This window comes from Pinus tabuliformis, chromosome 5_1, assembly GCF_031772625.1.
Source record: "Pinus tabuliformis cultivar Carrire ecotype Pingquan chromosome 5_1, CPIR1, whole genome shotgun sequence".
NCBI classification, from domain to species: Eukaryota; Viridiplantae; Streptophyta; class Pinopsida; order Pinales; family Pinaceae; genus Pinus; species Pinus tabuliformis.
This window is the reverse complement of record NC_142305.1, coordinates 789,421,937-789,446,737: the sequence shown is the minus strand read 5'-3', so window position 1 is coordinate 789,446,737 and position 24,801 is coordinate 789,421,937.

Sequence of the window (24,801 nt, the reverse complement as noted above, 5' to 3'; positions counted from 1 at the left end):
CCAATTTTGACCGATGTACCTAAACCAATATCCCACTTCAATTTCCTGAGCAGCTAGTGCTTTACTTTCATAAAATTGTTCCAAATATATGAGACTTTGCATGGAACCCATGTTCTATTCTCCAGATTTAATCCAATCTAGAACAAAATGAATTTTTCCATAATTATCCTTTGCCAAATGCCTACTCCAAATAAGGCGTGCCATAAGCTCTTCAGCACCAAATCCCATCCAATTTTTTCAATGTTCTTTAATCCCCAACCATCATTCTCTTTCCTTAGTTATTTCCTCTAAGCGAGCAAGATGTATATTATTAACATCTCTTGCAACATACCATATGAATTTTGTGAATAGAGAATTAATCTTTTTGATGATATGCTTAGGAATAAAATAGAGATGCTTCTAGTATACTAACAAATTGTGAAGGATGAACTATGCTAATATTAATCTACCTCCAAGAGTGAGCCACTTTAGTGATCAAATGGCCAATTTTCTCTCAAAATTATGAATTAGCCAAGTCCAATCTCTAATTCCATAATTATTTGGTTTCAAGTGGAAACTGAGATATTTTAAAACCCTGTCAAAATCAACCACACCTATAACAAATATACCAACAATCTCCATAACAATATCATGTCTAATGGTTGCATCAATAATCATTGATTTTGAGCTACTCATAATTAGACTTGTAGCATCACCAAAAGTGGAAATGGTTTGGTGTAGATATTTTCATTCCATAATTGAGGCTTGCCCAAAAATTAAAACATCATCCACAAACATGAGGTGGGTAATGGAATTATTTTTGGTGATTTTAATACCCACAAAATAACCATTATTTCTAGCCTCAGTGATCATTCTGCTAAGTCCTTCAATGATCAGCATAAATAAAAGGGGGGATAAAGAGCATCCCCGACCCAACCCTATCATGGCCTTAAAGAAACTAGAAGACACTCCATTTATTAGGACAACATGGTTCACCGAAGTGATGCAATCCATTATCCAATCTGCAACCTCCACAGAAATATCAATTTTATGTAAAACCATCCTTAGAAAATCCCAATTGACACAGTCATATGTTTTAATCAAGTCGAGTTTCAATAATGTTTCCTCCTAATAGATCCTAATTGAATGTATGCATTCCTACACAATAGCCATTGCATCCTGAATTTGATGGTGTTTTAAAAACCCAAATTGTTCAAATGTAATGTGTTTATAAAGAGAATATTTTAACCTAGTAACAATTATCTTAGACACCAACTTGTCATAAATATCACGTAGAGAGATAGGGAAACAATCCTTATAGGAAGAAGCCTTTCAAACTTTTGGGATCAACATGATGAAAGTGGAATTTAAAGCATTAGAATTTTTATGGGTGGTCCTTGATTCTTCATCCAAGAGAAGCAGATTTGACCCCATGATATCCATAAAATGAATAAATAATTCAACAGTCCACCCATCTAGACCCGGGTATTTGTCTCCAGCAAATGACTTTAGAATTGATCCAACTTCTTCAATTGTGATCATCTACATGATTACCACATCGTCCTCCTCGGTAAGCATCTATGGATATGTGTTGATAACCCATAATTGTGTACCTATGTCCACCCCTTCTCTGGATTTATATAAATTCCCAAAGCATTTGATAGCCTCCTTGTGAAGATATTTTAGCTTGTATATATGTCTTCCCTCATCATCCTCCAAATCCCAAATAGTATTTTCCCTTCTTCTCTGAGAGGAAAATTTATGAAAAAAAATTGTGTTGTTATCTTCTTCAACTATCCATATGGCGCGGCTCTTAAGAATCATTACTTCTCCTTGTTTTGTTAAAATATATTGTTCTAACATTTAAGTCCAAGGCCTTTTTCTTATGTTCTACTATAGAAGTAACCAAGATCTGCTGGGTCATAAATCAAATCGAGTTCAAGATCCATCTCAACTAGTTCTTGTTTGTTCCTTCTCTTTTTTTCTTGTTCCCATTTTTTGACCTTCAACTTCAATGCTTTGAGTTTCTAACATAAAACATCCATATAGGATATCTGATGTTGATATTTCACTTTATTCCATGCATCTTGAACAAGTTTCTCAAATACTTTGTCTTTTAACCATGAATGGTTGCATTTTAAAGGGAGACCCTTCCAACCAATTTCAACACACCATTGAAGAAATATATGGGAATGATCAAACAACTTTGAAGAGTTGACCCATGACTGCATCGAACCCACCTACTCCAACAAGTTCTCATGAACTAAGAACTTGTCTAGCCTCTTAGCAACTCCATCATGTCCATTACATCCATTTCTCCATGTGGGGAGAAGTGGAGACTAAGAAATATCCACCATATGATTTTGTCCAAAAAGATCCTTGACATAACCATTCAATGGATCCATTTTACTTCATGAACCCCAAATATCCCCCAAGGAGACTGTAAGATTTAAACATCCCTCCACAATTAGAGACCCAACCTTCAGTAGCCAACAAATGTCCATCCTATTCCAGAAATCGAATTTGGAATCCTAGGGAGCATATACATTTAGAATATGAAATCTATCCTTTGTTCCCCTTGTGGATCCATATAATAAGATGCCTACAAAAGATTCAAATGTCAGGAAACTAGCAATCCCCCTAAGATACCTTGTGCATCTATAGAACAAAATTTCCACCTAAGACATATTTTTGGAAAATATGCATGTGCCTTGACCCCATTTACCATCATCTCCTGAATTAAAATAATAGATGATCTGTGTTTCTTAATTAAGTGTCGAAGGGAATTCCATTTTGGGCCATTCCCTAAACCCTGAGTTTTTAGGGACATAATCTTCATGATGGGATATTGGCATTGAGCATATGATCTCTAAGAGCTCACATATCATAATCAAAATGGGAAGTGGTTTGATAGTAATCTAAGAGATCAGAAAAATCCAATGTATGTCTAGGTGGGATATGGTCCCTCGAGGAAGGCACTTTCAAACTACCTCTTCACTTCTTACGTATAGTAACATTACGCTTAGGACTAACTAATGGAAAGGTCATCCAGGGTTTTCATAGTCGAGTGAATGGGAGGGGGTTCAATGTCGATGGTCAGATTGTGTTTTAAAAAGTCAATGTTACTACCAACAGAGTTTGTAGGGGAATTTGTACCCATATATGTGTCAAACTAAATCATAGGGGAATTGTAGTCGGGAAGGGGGAAATTACTCACATCAGAAGTGGTGTGTCCTCAAACCACTAGAGGAGTCACAAAGCTCGAGGTATCTAATATAAGAGGGCTTGACCCCAAACGATGGAGAGTCCTAAAGAGCGAAGAAATGTCAGAAGACCCAAACCTAATCACAAGGTTTAAACATGGGGAAACATATCCAATAGTATCATTTTAAAGTTTATTAACAGGTAAATCATTATTCAAAATAACATCTCCATTTAATGTTTGTTGAGAACATTCATAAGAGGGTAAATGAGAGAACTTAGCAGAATCGGTACCTATGATAGAGTTGTGTATATTTTTTTCATGCTCATCCTCTTTAGTTAGTATCAACAAGGTATCATCTTACAGCACCCAAGACAGTCTCTCCTTAGATATAGGAACATATGAGGAACCCGAGAACCACAGGGGGTAATTGGCGACCATGTGCCCTGTCCTATGACATCCCAAGCAACAAAATGGGATACCCCAATAATTAATTCGTTGGTGATGTAATAAAACATCCCAATTTAAATGCAATTATGTCAGTAAACCACCAAAGAAATCCATCTCGACAAGTATCTAAGTGAGTCATTTGTCTAAACCTCATAAATTGCACTCGTCTAGGAAAATAATTTTTCTAATCTTATTACCAATTTGCTTGAAGACACGCCAAGTCCAAATCTCCAAAGGAAGTCCTTGGAGCTTTACCCAAATTAATTTTCACTAAGGAATCTCATGGTTAGTGTTGAAACCTGCATACCAGTGTTGAAGACTTGGGTTGCTTCGACGTTGTGCCCATGTTTTGTCCAAGATCATAATGGCATCTTCAGGGTATAGAAACATAACCAATTATTTAGAAACATGTTGATCTTGGGCTTGTATTTTAATATAGGAGCCCAGTGGATCTCAACCCATTCCTTCATCTGAATACTACCCATTTTAGTAAACTCCCACTAACTTACCAATGGCCACTTCTTAAGACCCGAAACTTTATCCCAAAATACATCCTTACTAAATACCATATCCATAATAGAATCAAATGCCTTAACTACCCATTTTTATGACCATGATGTGTAGGTACAAACTATAAAAATTCATCCGCATAATTCCACCCAAGGTTAGCATGTCTGTTGGGGGAAGAGAATTTTGTTGTATAGAGAAATGTTCAGTCACGCATGACAACTCTACATCGGTAAACCACGTGTATGTTGCAATTATAGAGTCTCAGCAACCAAGGTCAATTGTATTAGTTCCTCCAGATCTGGGGATATGTGGCATTCCATATTAATCATCTGATGTCCTTGGAGAAATGGACTAGATGTCATCTACCAAAGTTGGACAATGTAAAAGCCTAACACCTAGCGCCCGAAGTGAGAGAATATTCCAACACGTCTTAAATGGGTATTACATGCCCCACCTAATAAAAGGTATATCGAGACACGCCTCATAAATATCACCAATGATATAACAAATATGCCACCAACCTATATGTGATGTAGTACTTAGACACCATAAATGTAACCCGCCAAATAGATTTTTGAACACGCCAAAAATAAGCCACCCCAATTTTCGATAGATAGAGAAAACACCAATGTCAAGTATACCACAAACGAGCATCTAACAACCATGACCAAGGAAAATAAAGAAAAGCTCAAAAAATATGCTCATCCACCCCATAATAGCCAAAATGCCAGCAAATGGATGTATTCTATTAGAAACGAAATTGCAAATTCAATATTTGTCGTTTTTCAACCAAAGAAAAATCTTGTAGAGTGAGAGGTGCAAAGGGAATCCAAACCCCAACACCTTCAAACATTCCCAAAGGAGATCATGACCAAACTCTCAAAGTCAATATTATATAATGTCCAAGAATAAATACATTTCGAGATCAACACCCACAATATATCCACCTCACAAACACACCCTATATCCATATGAATATATCTGAAGACTAGGCGACCTAGCATATCAATATATGCACAGAAAAGATGGGTGAAAAAATCGCCAAATAAGCAAACCGTGTTTCACAGATATCGTTATGATATGAGATAAAAGCTACTACTGATAATATTTATAGGAATCCATGCTACAAGTGGTATCCAACTATATTAGAGAAATATAGGCCCAAATTGTGTGTTCTAGAAATCGCGTCCTACATAAAAACACCCAAACTGGATCATAGATGTCTCGGGTAACAAATAGACATGTCCATTAGTCCCACTCCTCTGCTTTGATCCTCCTTGTTCCCCACTTATTATTATTATTATTGTTATTTCTGCAAAAAAATCATAACTTTTATTAAGATATATAAAAAGTTATATAAGCACATGCATTTAAGCATTTCATCATATAGCAACATATATGAGCATATATCAAAAAACTGAGTTATGAGGGAGAGGCCCTCTAGCCCAAAGCAGTCCTAGGAATGATAAAAAATTGTCTTTCTGTCATACATAATCAAAAAGACCTGATAGAAACTAAAAATTATTTGTGAAGAATGGATGAACAAAATACTAAAACTACCATGACATAATGAGACTCTGAAAAACCAAAATAGCAATAACTGAGAAAAAATTGCATAATGAGTGATGATCCTAAGAAATGTGTGTGCAACCCAAAGAAATAGATATTGATAAACAGAGACTGTATCCTCTACGGACTCGCTGATATGTCAAGTTCTCTGATCCTGTTGAGCACCCTCCTTAGCTAAGGTGTCGACATTTTCATTGCATTCCCTGTATATATGGCAGCAAGAGATAGTATTAAAAGATGATTTTAATTAAGTGACTTCTTCTAAAATAGGTTGTAAGAATTGATTGTGATACATATGGACAGCGTTGAACCAATTAATCATGATGAGGGAATCACCAAAGATATGTAAATATAGACAACCCTTTTCAAGAGCCGAGCACAAGAGGAGTTTTAGAGTTTGGAGTTTTGCATAATAGTTGGTTCCCCTTCCTAAACCAATGGTTGATTTAAGCTTGTGAGTACAATTGAGATAGAGAATTATTCCACCACCACATCGACCTTGATCATCATTGGCTCTTGTCAAAATAAGCCCACAGAATTTCAAGATTGATCTCCTCATCTATTATCACCCTGGGATTTTAGATAGAAACTTTTGCTAGCATGAGATAGTATATGGCAATGATTTTTGAGGCTATAATGATTGAAGTCGAAGCTTTATCCGTAAATATCTCCATATTTCTCGCTATCCATATTCACCAACACAAAAGTGGGGGAATATTCCTTTCTTTTTTGTCCTTAGCCCTCTCCCATCACAATTCCCAGGCTTCTCGAAAATTCTACCCTCGCCATTCAAGGTCTATGCCCAATGCATGTTTTATCTTTCCTATAATATCCATAGTGAAGGGACAACTCAAAAACAGATGATCCACCATTTCCTTTGTGTTTTTGCATAGCATGCACCATCACGGGCCTGCCTTGTTTCTCTTTTGGAGGTTGTCCCAAGTCTGTACTTTGTTTTTTATTACACACCACATAAATAGCCTTGACTTTGTTGGGCATTCTAATTTCAAGAGATGTTTCCACCACTGCTTAGGATTTAATTGCATATGTTCTTCAATTTGATACTGGTATTCTAGTTTCGGCAAGTAGATTCCTAAAGGCTTGTAAATCCATTTCAACTTGTCCTCTCGATCTCTTATTCTAATATGGGATCTTCGCATGGCTGATGTATATTGTTTCCATATGTCTGTGTGCTCTCCATTTAATCAAAGTTGATCTGCATTATGCCAACCTTGGGCCCAAAAGGTGGATCTTCTATGATCTTCCACCTGATTTAGGAAAAATATCCCTTTCTCATTCAATATATTTATCAAATATTGAGGCAAGCTAAAATTTTCCTCCCCTCCTACCCAAGGGTCCAAGCGGACCCTTAACTTTTCTCCATTCCTATATGCTATGCCAAACCTGCGCCCAATAGCTCAAAAGCTTCCACTATTTCCTTCCAGATGAATGAAGAAATTGGAGCTTTTTTGGATCCATTCGTCCAAGGTGAGGGAAAAAATGCATTTTCTATTTACCACCATTGTCCAAATATTTTATACTGCAATGAGCCTCCAATTTGATTTCGTAGATAGATATTTTGCAAATATTGGGAGGTCTTTAAGACCCCATCCTCCCCAAGATTTAGGCAAAGCAATCTTATCCCAAGAAAATAAGGGGAGTGTATTCTCCTCCTTGCCCCTTTCTGATAGAAACCTCTTGACAGTTTCCTGATTTCCTGGAGAATGACCTTAGGAACCCATGTGAGGGCCGCCCAATAGACAGGAATGGATTCAATTATCGACTTAATAAAAACAAGGTGTCAGACTCGTGATAACCATTTCAGACTCCAGCGTTTGGTTCTTTTTTCTACCTTTGTTATGAGCCATCTCCAGTCCTCCTTGTAATTATTTTCTTTGAGACGGAAGCCTAGGTATTTGAAACCTTCCCTAAAAGACCTGACTTCAAAAGTCAAATCCTGTTGGAATCCATGAATTTCACTTGGGGAGAAACCTTCACATGAGAGGGAAAATTTCCTTTCATTAATGGTCATCCCTTTATTGAGGGAATATTTCCTTTCATTATTATTATTATTATATTTTAAATAAATTATTTTAAGATAGCATGTCTTATTTATAGTCATTTGAGTTTACCTTGGGTGGTGGGGGGTATAGTTTCTATTCTCCCCACCGAAGTTGAAGTCTCGTAAGTTGACATGTTGATGCTACAGTAACTTTGTTGCGCTCTTAACTGAGTCTATACTGAGGGCTGACCTAGTACCAACAACCTCTGCATTGCCTTTGGGCTGAGAAGGAGGATGACTTTCTTTCTTGGGAAACATATCTTATTTATAGTGATATAACTTGAGCATTTAATATGGAATTAAGTAAATGTTTAATGACATTTTTTTTACAAGAGTAGTTAAGTAAAATGTATCAATAAAATTTTGTTTTCAATGTTAAATAAAAACAATTATGTTATAAATTGTATAATAGATGTCCAAAGGAGTTTGTTGGGTCCCTATAATACTAGTGATTACCCCATTACTATTGTAGTTGCATCCCTTATTAATATTGTTGTGCCCCTATTATCCCCATATTGTTATTACTGTGCCCCATAGAATCCCTCTATTGTTATTTTTATGGCTTTATATTATTATTGTTAGGTCCGTTGGGTTATATTGTGACTCCTTAGAGTCCTATATATAGAAAGGAGGTTTTGTCATTTGAATCATCGAAGAATTGTTCATTTATGTAATGTAAAGGAGGTTTCCCCCTCGAAGAGGCTGAATTCTAAGGCATTGATCTATCTTTTCTTGAGCTGGTTTCATAACATTTGGTATCAGAGCTTTGGATTTTAGGGTTTCGTTGCTCCAAATAGGTCGAAACAGTGATTCGTGGCACGTCGTACAAGTTTGCTCTACTGAACTAGTCTATAATCAGGTCACTGTGGGAGATTTCGCATAACTCTTCCTTGGAGAATCCAATTTGGATAAGACTGGTGGCATTGGAAAGAGGACACGAGGGCTACTGCAGGTCGCAATTTCAGAACTAGATGATCCGAAAGTACAGAGATACATCAGAGGCAATATCAAGCTCCTACAAAGTGAAAAAAGGTGTGTAGATTCTTTTAAATTTTTGCTTAAGATTGGTTTGAAAATTTATTTTGAAGGAATTCAAAGGGCATAGTAGAACATTATTATCGGTAACTGATGCCCCGAGGAAAGAAAATGCAAACACCTAGTAAGCAACCTGAAAGCTCAGCATGACTCATGAAGAAGAGGAAGAAATGCTACATGATATATCAAAATTACAAGAACAAGTGCAACAAATGTCACTCTCACAAAAGCTAACAGAAGCTAAGATAAATGGCGTGGAATCTAAGATAAAGGGAATGGAAGCTAAGATGGACGATTTGAAGATAGATTTGAAGACGGATTTGAAGAGATACATGACAGATTTGAAGACAGACATGGCAGATTTGAAGACAGATTTGACAAATTTTCTACAAGAAATACTTACTAATGGTGAAAAGGTAGTAAAGGAAACTCATGATGCGAACAAAAGAAATGTTAATCATGATTTTATAGACTCTAATGTGGGATCGAAGACCCACCATATTCCAAAAATCGATATGAGGAAGTTTGATGGCAAGGATCTCGCAACATGGATATTACAGATGGAGCAATTTTTTGATCTCAATAATGTGAAAAACACACAAAAGGTACGTATTTCAACTTTATATTTGGAACCAAATCAGTTTGTATCGTATCAATGGCTTTGCTCTCGTAAACAAATTATCACTTGGGCAATTTTTAAGGAAGAATTGACAGCACATTATGAGGATACAAAAAGCAACATTTTTTTTAGCCAATTGATAAGTCTCAAACAAAAGGGTTCAATAATGGAGCACATTGAGGAGTTCCAAAAATTGAACATAAGGGTAAAAAATATTCTAGAGGAGCATAGGATTGATGTGTTCATAGGGACTTTAAAGGATAATATCCAACATGATGTTCGCCTTTGGGAACCTGATTCATTAGAGAAGGCATTCAGGTTAGCAAGAAAAATGGAAAGCAAAATAATGGCAACCAGGAAGCATACCACTCACAACTATAAAGATGGAAGTGTTGTTGCCCCTAGTCTTCCACAACCTATAAGATTGACACCACAACAATTGGAAGAAAAAAGAGCAAAAGGGCTTTGTTACAGTTGTGATAGCAAATACACTAAAGGTCATAAGTGTGCTGAGAAGAAATTATTCTACATAGATTGCGAAGAGGAAGAAGAAAAGGAGCTAGAAAGGTCAAAAGAAGAGGATATACTCCAGTAACAAAGCCTAGATAAAGAAGAAATGAATCCGACCATATCTTGTAATGCATTGGTGGAAATTACCACTCCTCAAACCATCAAGATAGAAGGACAAATCAAGAAGAAAAAGGTAATAGTGTTGATTGATTCAGGAAGTACCCACAATTTTATTCATTGTAAGGTAGCAAAAGAATTGAATTTCTTCTTATATCCAACACCAGAGTGTCAAGTGATGGTTGCAAATGGAGGAACAATAAATTTCTCTGGAAAGTGCCATAATATCAAGCTATCGATGGGAGAATATGTATTGACTAGCCCAATGCTTTCCATTCCACTGGGAGGTGCTAATGTTGTACTAGGAGTCCAATGGCTACAATCCTTGGGTACAATAGCTTTTAATTTTCAAAAACTTTTCATGAAATTTTCTATGGAAGGAAAGGAAGTTGAATTAAGGGGTATTGCAGGGAAACCGGGAAAGATAATCAGCTCTAACGGTATGACAAAGCTTCTAAAAAAGGAACAAAGGAGTGTAATTGCACAATTATGTTCGCTAGATGTTTCCACATTGGAATCATATATTTCTCCAGATCTCCAAAAAGTCTTGGACAATCATTCCAAGGTATTTGAGACTCCCAAAGGTCTCCCACCTATTCGTGATCATGATCATGCTATTCATCTGATTCCAGGAAGTGTTCCTCCAAACATCAGGCCGTACAGATATCCCTATGCCCAAAAGAGTGAAATTGAATGTATGGTTGCAGAAATGCTAGAGGCTGGTATAATTCAACCGAGTCAAAGTTCTTTCTTTGCTCCAGTAGTATTAGTGCACAAGAAGGATGGATCATGGCGCATGTGTACGGATTATAGGGAGCTCAACAAGCTCACTATTAAAGATAAGTTTCCCATTCCTGTCATTGATGAATTACTGGATGAATTGCATGGATCAATTTACTTCACCAAGTTGGATCTTCGTTCAGGGTATCATCAAATCAGAATGAAGACTGAAGACATTCCGAAAACAACATTTAGAACTCATGAGGGTCATTATGAATTTTTGGTCATGCCTTTTGGCCTTACCAATGCACCTTCAACATTTCAAGGTTTGATGAATTCCATTTTCAAACCATTCCTTAGAAAATTTGTGTTAGTATTTTTTGATGATATACTAATCTACAACAAGTCTTGGAAGGATCATGTTGAACATGTTGACAGGGTGCTACAACTATTGGAGGAGAAACAATTATATGTAAAAAGATCCAAATGTTTCTTTGGAGTACAAGAGGTGGAATATCTGGGTCATATTGTATCTCATGAAGGAGTTAAGGTAGACCCTAGCAAAATTAAAGCCATCAAGGAATGGAAAATCCCCACATCCATAAAGCATCTGCGAGGATTTCTCGGGTTGACAGGGTATTATCTCAAGTTTTTTAAGAATTATGGGAGAATAGCAGCACCTCTAACAACATTTTGAAGAAAGATGCATTTTCATGGACTCCAGAAGCAACAAAGGCCTTCAAACATCTTAAAGAGGCAATGTGCCAAGCACCGGTCTTAGCTACACCAGACTTCACAAAAACCTTTATTGTGGAATGTGATTCTTCAGGAAATAAAATTGGTGTTGTTTTAATGCAAGATGAAAGACCCATTTCTTTTGAAAGTCGTCCAATCAAGGGAAAGTTTTTACACAAAGCTATTTATGAGAAGGAAATGTTGGCAATACTCCATGCACTTAAGAAATGGCGACCCTACCTAATAGGAAGACACTTCAAGGTAAAAACGGATCATGATAGCCTTAAATACTTTTTAGAACAAAGATTATCCTGTGAAGAGCAACAAAAGTGGGTCACAAAGATGTTGGGTTATGACTTTGAAATCATCTACAAAAAAGGGAAGCAAAATGTGGTGGCAGATGCACTCTCAAGAAAGGATGAGGATGTGGAAGCATTGTTGTGTGCCATTTCTATTATCCAACTAGATTGGATAAACGAAGCAAGGGAGGAATGGAAGAATGACGAAGAAGTGTGGGCACTTATTCAAAAGTTACAACAAGATTCCAGTACATCTAATACATTTAGCTAGCAAAATGATTCTTTATGGTACAAAGATCGCTTATACCTCTGTAAGAATTCCCAACTAAAACAAAATATTCTTATGGAATTGCACACTTCTCCCTTAGGAGGGCACTCAGGATTTTTAAAAACTTACCACAGGGTTAAGAAGGAATTTTTTTGGGATGGCCTTAAATCAGATATTCAAAAATTTGTGGCGGAATGTTTGGTTTGCCAACAAAATAAAGTTGAAACAATTAAGACACCGGGTCTATTACAACCTTTATCCATTCCAAGCCAACGTTGGGAGGAGGTTTCAATGGATTTTATCACAGGTTTACCCAAGTCTGAGGGAAAGAGTGTCATCATGGTGGTAGTTGACAGAATTGCCAAGTATGCACAGTTTTGTGCATTATCATATCCATTTAAAGCCAGTACAGTTTCTACTGCATTTATGGAAACAATTCAAAAGCTACATGGAAACCCAAAGATTATTGTAAGTGAGAGAGATCCCATTTTCACTGGAACTTTTTGGACAGAATTATTTTCTTGTCTTGGTACTCAGTTAGCTCATAGCTCATCTTATCATCCTCAATCTGATGGGCAAACTGAGATAGTAAACAAATGTTTGGAAGGATATCTTCGTTGCTTTGTATCCAATAAACAAACACAATGGGTCAAATGGTTGCCTCTGGATGAATGGTGGTATAACACTTCCTTCCATACAACAACAAAAATGACCCCATTTATGGCACTTTATGGATATCAGCCATCATCCATCACATCATATTTAAGAGAAAATTCTAAGGTTCAAGCAGTGGAACATCACATCGAACATCAACAACAAGTCCTCCAACTCTTAAAGGATAACCTCGTGTTGGAACATAATAGAATGAAACAACAGGTAGATCAACATCACAACGAAAGAAGTTTTGATGTAGGTGATTGGGTATTCCTACCACTACAACCATATAAGCAAATGTCCCTCAAGCAAGCTAAGAAGGATAATAAATTATCACCAAAGTATTATGGTCCGTACAAGGTGTTGCACAAGATTGGTACTATGGCATACAAATTGGAGCTTCCTGCAACTTCTCGATTGCACCCAGTTTTCCATGTTTCATGTTTAAAGAAGGTTATAGGCGACAAGCTCCCAGTTCAAACAATATTGCTAGAACTTGGCGAGGAAGGAAAAATTATATTGGAACTAGAAGCAGTCACAGAAACAAGAACTCGACAGCTACGAAATCGATCAATTTCGGAGTATCTTATCAAGTGGAAGAACTTATCCGCTGAAGATTCCACATGGAAGGATGAGAATTTTATACAGAAGCATCCAGAACTACTCAAGCATTGAGGACAACACTTTTTTGAATGAGAGGGGCATGTTGGGTCCCTATAATACTAGTGATTACCCCATTACTATTGTAGTTGCATCCCTTATTAATATTGTTGTGCCCCTATTATCCCCATATTGTTATTACTGTGCCCCATATAATCCCTCTATTGTTATTTTTGTGGCTTTATATTATTATTGTTAGGTCGGTTGGGTTATATTGTGACTCCTTAGACTCCTATATATAGAAAGGAGGTTTGTCATTTGAATCATCGAAGAATTGTTCATTTATGTAATGTAAAGGAGGTTGCCCCCTCGAAGAGGCTGAATTCTAAGGCGTTGATATATCTTTTCTATCTTTTCTTGAGCTGGTTTCATAACAGAGTTGGATCTCATGGTGGAAAGTTACTATTTTTTCATCATTAGGCAAAATTAAATTCCCATGAGTGCTTTCGTAGAGCGATAGGGGGCACCTTGAGGTAGTGGTCGAATGTGAGGTTGCACCCAAAGTTACTGTGATTCGTGCACACATAAGTGGGTCAAATCCCACCCCCATGTCCTCCTTTAAAAAGATTGAATTGAGGTTATCTTTCATTCCTGAGTAGAAAGGATGTTATCTTCCCCATACAAGTTCAAATCCATGCTAGCAACAAGATGAGTTATAATGCTTTGATAAATATTGTTGCAATGGCTTTGTCCCTATGAATATTGTTGAATTGGCTTTCAGCCTTGTGAACTGTTAAGTGAGTATACCTGTAGGCTATCCTAGTACCAACAACCTCACTTTGGCTTACATGTGGCTTTGTGCCTATGAAAATTGTTTTATTGGATTCGAACCTTGTGAACTCTTAAATGGATATACTTGTGGGTTGGCTTAGTACCAAAAATATCACTTTGTTTTACTTGTGGACTGGCTAGTATCAGCAACCTCACTTTGGCTTCAAGCTTTGTGAACTCTTAATTGAGTATACCTGTGGGCTGGCCTAGTACCAACAACCTCACTTTGACTTACCTTTAGCTTTATGCCTATGAATATTTTTGCATTGGCTTCAATCCTTATGAACTCTTAAGTGTGTATATTTGTGGCTTTGTGCCTATGAATATTGTTGTATTAAATTCAAGCCTTGTGAACTCTTAAGTGAGTATACCAGTGGGTTAGCCTGGTACCAATGGTCTCACTTTGTCTTACCTATGGACTAGCCTGATACCAACAACCTCACATTGGTTTACTTGTGTCATTGTGCCTATGAATATTGTTGTATTCACTTCGAGCCTTGACAACTCTTAAGTGAGTATACATGTGGGTTGGCCTGGTACTAGCAACCTCACTTTAGCTTCAAGCCTTATGAACTCTTAAGTATACCTGTGGGCTGGATTAGTACAAGTAACCTCACTCAAGCCCTCGGTAAAAGAGGGAGGTGGAATTATTTCTTCAAAAAAAAATTATAATAGATATTTAGTATTCATAAATTTTTTTTAAATGTAACTTGTAACTTGTTAGTTTATTTTTGGTTCACATGTTGTATTTTCTTGTTAAAAAAGCACATAGTTTGTTCCTCTTTTAGCTTTGATTTAGACACATTAGTTAAATTATTTTGATTCAATGTCATTGATTGGTCACTCCTACAAAGAATGAGTGTCAAATTCCAAAGAAGGTTGCATTAAGCTTCTACAACTACTGGTTGTTTCTTTAATTCCACCAGGGACCCCATGATTTTTGCTACCTGTGATGTAAACTGACCCTCAATTTCATGCATTTCCGTACCAAGATTGAAGAGATAAAATGTGTCATAGTGAGTATTCTCTTCACAACTTCTTAAAAATATGTGAATTTCTTGTAAATATCTCAAATCCAATAGTTTCCAAGTAGAAATAATGCATTCTACAAGTGAAGTATATACCCTATCAATAGAAATTATTGCATTCCTTGAATCTTAACATCTTGAAAATCTCTTGTAACCTTGAATAAAAAGCTAAATAGGTCTCTCAGTGTGCCAATTCAATGGTTACTTTACCTCAAAGCCACACACTGAATTTGTACACAATTTCTAAGCTCAACAATAGCCTAATTCCTTTAGAAAACCTAAAGACTAATGATCCACTGGGAAGGCACTGAGATAAAATGGATAACAAAATAAAGGAAATAAAAATAGTTTCCTTAATAAGTAGATTCATAAACCACCTCCCCAGCCCACCTATCCAATTATAGCACCATTATCCCGTGCAAAGGAGTATCGTCTCTTCACATTATTGTTCAAATGTTTGAAGGGTTGATCAAAGTTTACATGCCATCTAAAAAATTATGGGTCTCTTAATCAAATTCTTTGTTTTTTCTTGCAAAACATGATAGTATCGAGGTTAAATGGTTGTGTTTGGGTATTAAATTTTTTATCAAATGATTAAAAATAGTTCTAGAGTATCATAAACTTTGATCAATTGCATATTTATGTCTTTTGCAAATTTAAATCATTAAGAAAAACAAACTTTTATTTCCCTTCCAAAATTGATAATGACACCAACCCAACCTTGTCTCCAACCAACCACCCACCTTACACATGCCACCTAATTTAACAAAAATAATAATAAGAAGTTGAACTAAGTTTTAAACCTAAATTTACTCGTTCAAATTATATATACATAAACAAATCAACTATGATTTTGGTAAATATTGATAAAGTTAAGTTATGAATTTCCTTTGAGGAATTATATGTTCAAGCCTCATAAAAATATTCTTAACTAAAGTGGATATCATAATTCTACATATAACCAATATAGATCCATCTTAACCCTATATCTATCAAGCACCATAGGGATCAAATATTCCGAGGTGCAAACCTTTCCTTAAATTTTGCAATAAAAAAGTGATTTGCACCTCAAGATATTTTATCCCTATTGTCACTTGATAGATCTGGGGTGAAGATGGATCTAGGTTGGTTTTTATATACACAGATACCATATCTAAGTTGGATCCATCTCCCACACTCTCTCTCTCTCTCTCTCTCTTCCTTCTCACTCTACTCTCTCCCTCACTCTCGCTTTATCTCTCCCTTGTCACCCTCTCTCTCCCCACATTTCTCTCTTTATGTATTTATTTTTCCCTCCCTCTCTCTCCCTCTCTAGCTCCATCTCTCTCTCCCTCCCTCTCTCCTCTCTCTCAATTCCTCTCTATTTTCCTTCTTTTATCTCCCTCTCTCTCCCACCTCCCTTTTTCTCTCCCCCACATTAGAGCAAATTTTAGCCTAAAAGTGCCCATGAAATTTTGACATAATTTCCATGTCATAATATGTAAACCAATCAAAATCCTTTAAATTTAAAAAGAGGTACACGTATATATTTTGGAGGGAAAAGAAGAAAAACTACTTTTTTTAATTGTATTTTTGGCTTATCTCCTTATAGGTTTACTCAAATTTCAAGTGTATACACTCGTTGGATGCGGAATTAAAATCCACATCCAATAAGTACCCATTATGCATACTTTTTAGAACACCTACATTGATAAAAAAATGAAGATACATTAAAAAAGCATGTTCAATGCGCCTTTTTAATGTATCTTCAATTTTTATCAACATGGGTCTTCTCAAAAGTATGCATAATGGATACTCGTTGGATGTGGAATTTAATTCCGCATCCAATGAGTGTCTACATCCAATGAGTGTCTACACTTGAAATTTAAGTAAACCTATAAGGAGATAAGCCAAAAATACAATTTAAAAAGTAGTTTTTTTCTTTTCCCTCCAAAATTCATAACTCTTATTTTATTATTTTAACTATTATTTTATTATTTTTCCTTAGGAGGCCACTTTTAGGCTGAAATTTCCTCTAATGCATCACTCTCTGTCTCTCTCTCTCTGCCCTCCAACTCTGTCACTATCTCTTGCCCTCTCTCCCCTTCTCTCCCCCCTCCATCCCCGTGTCTCCCTCTCTCTCTCTTTCCCTTCTCTCCCTCTCTCTCTCCACTTCTCCTCTCTCTCTTCCCCCCTCTCCTTTCTCACTCACTCTCTCTCCACCTCTCCCTTGTCACTCCCTCCCTCTCTCCACCTCTTTCTATGTATGTCTTTGTTCTTCCCTCCCTCTCTCCTCTCTCTCAAGTCCTGTCTATCTCCCTTTCTCTCCCATCTCCCTTTGTCTCTCCCCCTCCATCTCTCCCTCTCTTCCCTTTCTCTCCCTCTCCCTCTCACTCTCCTCTCCTTCTCTTTGTCTTCCCTCCTCCTTTCTCCCTCACTCTCTCCCCATCTCTCCCTTGTCACTCCCTCTCTCTCTACCTCTATCTCTCTGTGTCTTTGTTATTCACTCTCTCTTTCTCTCCATATGATCAAGAATTGTCACTCTATGTAATCTAAGATATATTTAATGTCTAATATATTTTACATTTTTTTTTTATAAGCCATGGTATTGTAACAAAACCTATTTAAAGTTAATAATATCCATGATAAAGTGGGGGTGGATATCCATGGTTAAGAAACTTGTTATATTGTAAGTTTATTGTAAGTATTTTTTTTTGTCGATCAAAAGCATTGTATTTATATTTCCATGTAGAAAACAAGTACATTCGGATTTTCTTTAGCGCATCTTGCCTTATTCCGACCCGATTTGATGGCAAGGAGAGCTATAATATGAAGCAAAATATTTAGCAATTGACACCTTATTTATGGAGGGATATGAATCCATACTAGCCAAAAAATAACAAAATAAGCAAACAACCTATCAAAGGCATATCAAGGTGGCAGACAAGGATGGTGCATGGTTTTAGTTGCTAGTTAACCATGTTGCTTATGCATATGGAAATCAATGTGCTCCAGGTGGGCCTCTAACTCTTTCAAGCGTTCATTTGTTCATTGTTGGATTTTGTGAACATTCTCCAATTGTTGAAGAATCTCTTATTAAGAGGACTTTATGTCATTCAAATAAGCCATAAAAAATTTCATTTTGATCCTCGTATATCTGATCAAGGGATATTCAGCTCAGATTGGAGCCCTTGTAGTTGAATAACAATCGATTCCAAGGAGAGGACCTGAACAACACGACCACGAGAAAGAGTGGGGTTATGTGCTAGCTCCTCCTCTCTGTCCAGACTGGTTGAGCATTCCTCACTAGAGTATGAAGAGCTGCCCACACGAGCGAATAGATGACCATGTTGTCCCCCCCCCCAGCGTGATCTTCCTGTAAGTATTAAGCTTTTATATGTTTATTAATTAAATTTAAATATGGTTATGGAATCAATATTAGTCCCAGCCAAGGCAGGACTTTAACAATCGATTTGTTTGTTGGTCACTATTAGTTTAGCATTGACCAATTAAAATTAAAATTATTAACTTTGAAAAATAAATATTTATTTTTCAATATTATTAAAAAATAATAAATAAAAAATAAAAAAAATTCAAACATTTGATTGGACCTTAAATTGAAGGTGTTATTGCAGCCTTTGCACAATATAATGTGATGTGAATCAGTATTTCTTAGCAATTAGCACTTTATTAATCTTTTTCAAAGCATCAGTTAATCTTTAGTTATTATTATTATTGTTCAGTAAGAGCAATAAATAACAATGCAAAAATAGAGACAATAGGCACAAAATTTTTAGGTGGAAAACCCCCTCCATGTCAAAAACCACCAAATGATTTTCTAATTAGTTTCTTAACCTTCAACCCCAACTGAAAATAAAGATACAACTTCCTAAAACTATAGAAAAGCATTCTTCTCCAACTCCCATTAGAAGGACGCCCCAATACCCAGGTTTTATCAACAGTTAGCTGAAAGGATGCCCCACCAGCCTAGTGAGCCCCAACTCGCCCTAGCACCAGCCTATTGCCCTGAAGTATTTACAAGCCCCAACTTGTAGGTGACTTCATTCACCAGACTAGAACCACCCTATAAAGACAAAATAGAATAAAATATGTGGATTCTCGTACCAGGGACAATGATCCACGTTACAATGATTTTAAATAAATGACAGACAATACTAGGACCATACCCTTATCCCAGTAGACACTGATAATAAGACTGGCTCTCCCCAAAAATGCCTCTTACAACTCTTAGGCAACTTGACTCTTTACAAAATATAGGCTCTCGTACTAGGGATAATGGCCTAGATACAATGATTTGACTCTTGATCTTGACAATACTTCTTAATACATGGGATAAATGTTGATGATGTGACAAGTATAGTTGCTTTGTCTTCAAGAAATGTCCTTATTGCAATGTTGCCTTCAAGATATGATGATTTGATATTTCAAGTTCTTGTATGTCTTCTTGTACCTACATACAAAGTTTCCCAAATGAGACCAAATCCCAAAAAAAAAAACTATCCTTCAACTTACGTTTACCTGCAATACACATCTAAGTACATAAAGTGAAAGTACAAAATTATATGATTACAATATGTACCTGAGATGTGTTTTGTTTTGAGTATGTCCCTTTTGTTCTTGACTTGTTGCATCAGCCTACACTCTTCTTATTCAACTAGTTCTCAACCAAAACAGACCATGACACTAACCTAGGTTCTAAGAAGGACTAGACACCAATAAATATTGTATATATAAGCCTTAGACACAACAATGACAAGGTAATCTAGACACACTTAGGACATAATTTAAAATAGTTATCAAAACTTAACACAACTTACAATACTAATTCAACTTCATCTTAACTCAAAACTAGTCTAATACACACTATTGTGCAGTCCTCAATTTAATATAGCAACAATCATTAAAGTACACAATGAAAGGAATTTAAATATGTAAATACCTTGACTTTTAAATATGAGGCTCGAAAGAATTGTCTTAATGCAAGACATGAACTGAGACTTGTTTCAAATACAACTTTGTTATAGTGGACAAATCCCGCTTGTTGACAAGAGTGGTCTCCCTAGATCCTAGACGGAAACTACAAACAAACAAACAATTGAAATGACTCTTTCCCTAAGTTTATCTCATTTGAATTATAGATATAAAATATGGTAAACGATCCTCTTAAATGTTCGTGAAATGCTTGATGAAGATCCCTTATTGTGTCTCGATGCAGCCACTAATTTCTTGATAAAACCTGCAACCATAAACATAATAAGGATCGAAAGCATATGCAACATAATAATACAAACAAACTTAACCTAATGATCAAAGGGATTAGGAATTCAAATTTCTTTAATGAACATCTAAATAATTATCGACCATTCATCATTCTGATAAGACAATTCAATGGGGAAAATCATTCATTTGTATTAATCAAAGATAAAGAAGAGCCTTATAATATTTGGCTTGATGTAGTGATGTTCCTCCCAAATGCATCCAATCTTCTTCTTAGATGATAAACTTTTCAATCTCAAACTAGCAGCACAAGTTTATCTTCTCTGAGTTCTGACCTCCTCAATCCCTCTACCCTCTAGTCATTTTATAGGCCAAGGGGAAGAAGTTTCAGATCCAAAAGAGGAGGATGAGATCCTCTAATTGAGGGATTATGGTTCCTTGAGGAAAGTCATTTAGATCCATCATCTAAGGGTTATAGCTCGAATAGGCATTACCTAGAATGTACTTTTTATTTTTACTTTCTTTGATTCACCTGCGCAATCCACAATGGTAGACAGCGCATTTGTGCGCTATTCTCAGAGATAAGTTGAGAGAATGCACAGAAACTTCTAGGAAAAATTGACAAGACCTACTTAACGAAGTATACAAGCTATTTTTCCCAAAGTTCTCATCTTATTCAAGGTATTTGTGGTTGTTTGACCTCTAAGGGAGTTCAATGAAACACATTCACGGATGGCGATAAATTCAATTATATAGATCAATTGTCATGGTGACAAAATGATGTGTAACAGATTTCCCCCTAAAGTGTGAAGTTTGTATAATAAGTTTAAAAGATTGAAGCGCTTTATCATGCTAAAGATCGGATCGGAGACAATGGTCGGAAACCTGCAAGAAACATTCAAGGATTACAATGCAAATGTATATATATAATCATCACTAAGGTAGGAATTCCCATACTCAGAGTAAAGCTAACTCAATGAATAAGTACAAAGAAAAACTCCAGAATCATATCAATAGTAGACACAGTATGGACGCAACCATTCGTTTATGATTTTGTCTACATAATCATGAATATAAAACTCCTCGCAACCTGGATTGATGAAACTAGATCCAGGGTCTTGATCTTCATCTTCTCGATCCATAGTACGAATCTAGCCATGCGAGTGAATGTATCGAAGTCGAACATGGTAGAAACCACTTAATGATATGAATTGTTAACAAGCATGAGAGAAACCACCAATAATGACAATGGCTCTCAAGGTACTTCCAGTACAATCTATAAAGTGTGAATAGGTGATTTGAAGTCGAACACTCATAGAATCGTTCGATCAAAGGCCAATGATGAGAAAATGTCGTCGAAGGTGAGAAACCTACCATTAAGGCATGTAGGCTTCAAGGTAATAAAGGTTTCTAGATCAACTTCCTAGATAATGAGTTGAAGTCGATAGGAAGCAACCCATCGCAGGAAAGCCTATGACACGAAACATAGTGTCAAGTTTTGAAAAATAGTTTGCAAGGACTAACTCAGGGATGGCCGATGTGATTGAAGGCTAAAATTTGTAAAGGAACATGAACTGAGGTTGAACTTCTCTTGAACACATAACGACACGACAATTGACTTGGCAGCATTTGACTCAACGATAATACTCAAAACCAGCTGAATACTTTCAATGGGGTTCGATTAACTGTAAGACAAATGGATTTCCCAACCCGGACACCAGTGTGACGGAGTGTCGTGTTCAAGAGCGACATACTTCCTTTATGATAAATGTAAAATGAACACCTTTTCCCCAATTTTCCCCCACCATTTCTAGCAAGTACATCTTTATTTTTTACAAGCTTAAGGAGGATAGCATATGCTTGTCATGTAAGCTCATCCTTCGGATGAGTCCATCGAAGTATTTTTAACGAACCCTAAGAAGGAATGGTTCGGTCTCGTTATGCTTAATGAGTCCTATACTGTTTAATTTTTACAAGTCCAGTAAAGGGGTAACTCGATGTCATTTTCTTTTAAGAGTTTGAAAAAGACACAAAAAGGAAACTCATTAAGTTCTTTTACCGTAAAATTTTAACGAGCCCAGAGAAAGTAAAGCTTAGTGTTTTTCACTTTTAGGGAGTCAAAAGAAAAACATAAGTAAACTCCATCATGTTCTTTTTTGTACGTTTAGTCTCTCAGGTCCAAAAAAGGATAAAATAATACAAGAGAGAACTCTATTGATCATGTTTGATCAATGTATACATTTTTCTTAAATAGTCCTAGCTCAGTCTGTAAAATGGGTAAACTTATACTGAATGGACGGTTATTCATTTACTTTTACGAGTTCGAACAATCAAGTACTCGACGATATTTTCATATTTCAAGAGTTTGAAAAGGGCTTAAAAGAGGATTCTAGGGTTTCTCTTTTCGTAATTTTTAAGAGCATGAAAAGTGATAAAATCCTGTTGATAGTCAAAATGATTCGTTTTTACGTTGTAACCTGTTCTACACATTTAAACTCAATAAATCATCATTACTGCTCAGTATTAGGGGAAAAACATAAAATTTTCACTTTTAAAGGTCTCAATCATAAAAAATAATTATTTAATCACTCAAAAACTTATAAAATTTGAAAAAGTAATTCATTTTTTACCATTTAAGAGCAGAGAAAAGGGCTTTTTACCACCGAACTTCCAGGACTAATTCCGAGTGAACCAATGGACAAAATCGTGAATCGTTTCCTCCAGGTAAGTGATCTCCTCACAATATTCTTTTCATCCATTCAGATTTTCATTTTAGGCTTGCAATTTATTTTTTGGGGAGATATTTTGTCAAAAAATGTTCCCTCGGCCCTGCGTAGACTATCTCCTTCGGGTTCGCACACACCGATACTTTTTTACACGCAAAAAAAGGTGTCCTACGTGGAAATATTCCCAGAAATCAGCGCAACTGTGAACTGTTTGTAAAAGACTGACAGTGCAGGCACCGAGAGTTTTTAAAAACAAAGAAAATGAACCCCAAAAAATGTGTGATTGGCTTCAATATTGATTCTAAATCCTTTTAAATTTTATTTTAGGTCTATTTATTGTTCCAAAATGGAATGGAGGGAGAGAGAACATGAAGCCAATGATTTAGCAACATTAGGAGATCCATCCACCTTGCAGTTTTTTAGAACTTGTGGCCTCTTGAAATATTGGCTCATTCATGTGATGAAAGCTCAGGTATATCTGATGACATGGTTGGTAAGGACCTAGAATATCTAGGAACAATGCTTTGTGATCGGAGATCATCATGTTACCATTGATGTCGATGACATATACTTCTTGACTGGGCTTTCTCGTAGAGGAGCCGATATTTCTTTATTTGGGCAGAGAACAGGAGGAGACACTACTGATGGGTACCTACGACGTTTTTGTGGGAACGCACAACTCAAGGATGGCAGGATTTACATTCAAACCATTAGGATCCTTCCCTTGAGGACCACAACTTTTACTGTCAGCAAGTTATGTAGCAACGCAACTCTTCATTTGGCCACACGGGCGCATATGCAGATTGCTGTGGAATGTTGGGAATCCATAGTATTTAACTGGTGCGAGGCAGTGGTTATGAACATGAAAGGATAGCTAACCAGATGTAAAAATGGAAAACTAAAGAACTTCGGTTATGGTGCCATTCTAGTTTCTTTTTCCCTAGAGAGGATTCCACTCCTTCGGCCACAACAGATTTTAGCAGATGAGGGAGGTCCTCGAGATCCACGTATGCTAACATGGGTCTCGCTTATGGCATGTCATGGAGGCGATGAACCGGTGGTAAGATATGCCCCTGAGTTTTTTGACTAGTTGGGCCAACAGATCATTTCAATTGAGGACTTCCCATACGCAGGGATGGATTACAGGGTGACCCTTATATCCCACTTCCAGTAGGGATGCAATGGGGTGAGCTAGGTAAGAATTTTCATTTTGATATGTTTTAAAAAAAAAAAAAAATTCAATTTGTTTTTTGTCTTCAAAGGCTAATTATCTGAAATTCATATGCAGATGTGGGCCTAATCCGACCAGTAGGCGTGAGACACTTTGACAAGCGAGCTAAGAAACCTCTAGTAGTTGTGGCAGTTAACCTAGATGCAGCAGAGGCATTAACAGATCTAGAACACAACCTAGAGAGGATGACTTTAGACATCCTAGAGACTGAGACAAATGGCATACCTCTTCAGTACTAGTGGCACGTGGTTGGAGTTCTAGGACCACTTAGGCGATTGTTGTGTCGGGTTGCTCGTGCCATAGTTTGCTATCATGAGCATCATCATGCTTAGTTGTTTAGTTTTTCGGGGTCACATTTTGATTTTTGTATCAGCATATTCAGATAATAAAGGCCACGGGGCCTTATGTCCTCGAATGACATATTTTTGTATGACACACT